Genomic DNA, 2275 nt, shown 5'->3' with positions numbered 1-2275 from the left:
CATGCTTTTTTAAATAATTCAAACAATATTGCATTTTTATGCAAATTATTCTTCTGCCTCTAAAACATACATGCAAAGTCAGATTTTCATGACAAAATAGTGTAGAGGGTTAGTTCAAATATCACTGAAACCAATCTTACCCCAAATGGCCAAAGGGGGGCGCTATATAATTTTGAGCAGTTTGTAAAACGCTTAAACCCGTTTTTATTCTAGGATTTTTTTTGCAATTTGCATGAAACATTCTACACGCAATCTAAGGACCTTTATCTAACATGCCTATGAAGTGCACACAAAAAATTATAAAATAATAATAATAAATATAGCTGCAAGTGTAACCCTGGTTACTTATTGCAACCAAACGTGGCAACCCAACCAGACATGGCAACCTTGTCAAGCAAGGAGTATAAATAAAGGTTGAGGTGATGTCACTTCCTAGATTGCCACTCCCTCCCAACCCAGAGTGTTTGGAAGCAGCATGGTTCATGCTATGCTGCTGCAGCTGCCCTCATGCTGTATACTTTCTGTGCCTATCCATACCTACTCAGCGGTGAGTTCATATCAACTGGTTTATTCTCAATGGCTTGGTCGATTGTGTTGAAATGGGTCTGCTAGCTGTTTGGTGTTTTAGCACAAATGCTGTGTAACAAGGGGTTTACTTGACTGTGCTAAACTCCTAGCAGACCAAACAAATGTGTACAAGCTCAAACTGCTTGGTTTTCATTATTCACTAAAGTGAATTACATTTGCGTTTTGAAGTATTTCATTTGGGTTTTTGAACTATCTGATTTTGAGTTTGAAAGATTTTGAGTTTTGAAGTAATGACTTTTGTTTCTTTATAAAGTAATGATTTATTTGAGAAATATATTTTTATTTTCTTAATGCATGCATGCTATTATGAGCTTGAAATATTGACTTTAATGAGAATCATGAAATGAAAAGTAACATTCATGTTGACTTAGAATTGAATTATATTGTACAATAGACTGATTGCTTTATTTTCACCTGGCCTTTTTCAGGTCAGGTTTTTTGTGACACGAGCTGATGAGCTCTGGCGAGCCTCCCATTGAACCTGCTGGACCTTGAACCCCTCCTCCCATGGTGTTTGGTAGGAACCTGTGTTCCCCTTGTGTTCTCTCTCTCACTGAGGCACTGAGCCCAATCCCATGCCCAATCCCAATGCCCAATCCCAATGAACTGAACTGAACTCGAACTCTTTAAAGGGCCCCCATTTGTTATTTTTCATGTTGTTGCAACTGTTGATTTTCTTATCTGTCTGAAAAGTTTTCAATATATATTTCTGTTTAAACTTGCAACTTTGACTCCGTCTCCAATTTCTTTGGTATTCACACTACAAACTGAGCTCTCAGCAGCCGAACCTGGTTACTTATGGTTTTTATGCAGTCATATCTCATTTATAACAGTGTAACAGCGTTATCCATTGTGCAACTTGCTACACAAGCAGCGATAAAGTGGCCAAAGCCAAAAACACCTCAAATCATGAACACAGCCTGCAATGTGCGTGAAATCTTGCAAGCACATTCCCAATAGGTCAAGGAACAGATACCACCCTTCTTACATTGGCCTGTTATAGCGCCACCAGCGGGTCAACTTTTGCACAACACATTTTTGGAACAAAATGGACCAATCTTTGACGTCAGTAACGTCAAAGAGAGCACTGCATGATGTGGAGGGTTAGTCAAAGTATCACTGAAACCAATTTTATTCCAATCGGCCAAAGGGGGGCGCTATACGAAGCGTTTGAAAATCCAAACTTCAAACGGGCATAAGTCATGACTCGTTTCGTTTGAAGACATGCAACTTGTTACACGCGTGCTTTGACTCAAACGGAAGACATCTGTGTCGTTGTTAAGTAAGCTCCGCCCTTCGATTTTCCGCCATTTTGAGCAGTTTGTAAAACGCGTAAACCCGCTATTATTCTGGAATTTTCACGTCACGTGCACAAAACCTTTTTTACGTGAACTTTGGACCGATATCTAAAGATCTGTCAGATCGGATTTTTTTAACATTGAAACATGCTTTTTTAAATAATTCAAACAATATTGCATTTTTATGCAAATTATTCTTCTGCCTCTAAATCATACATGCAAAGTCACATTTTCATGACAAAATAGTGTAGAGGGTTAGTTCAAATATCACTTACCCCAAATGGCCAAAGATATCACTTACCCCAAATGGCCAAAGGGGGGCGCTATATAATTTTGAGCAGTTTGTAAAACGCTTAAACCCGTTTTTATTCTAGGATTTTTTTTGCAAT

At 38.4% G+C, this 2275-nt stretch overlaps 1 long non-coding RNA gene across 1 annotated transcript; it reads left to right on the top strand.

Annotated features, from left to right (window-relative positions):
• Positions 1-443: 443 nt before the first annotated feature.
• LOC308287455 lies at positions 444-1313 on the top strand. Its single transcript, XR_013962135.1, has 2 exons — positions 444-547; positions 1017-1313. It is a non-coding gene; the product is annotated as an uncharacterized lncRNA (long non-coding RNA).
• Positions 1314-2275: the final 962 nt, after the last annotated feature.

Source organism: Nannobrachium achirus (assembly GCF_963921795.1).
Source record: "Nannobrachium achirus genome assembly, chromosome: 6".
Classification (NCBI taxonomy): Eukaryota; Metazoa; Chordata; class Actinopteri; order Myctophiformes; family Myctophidae; genus Nannobrachium; species Nannobrachium achirus.
This window is presented reverse-complemented; position numbering and strand designations above follow the sequence as displayed.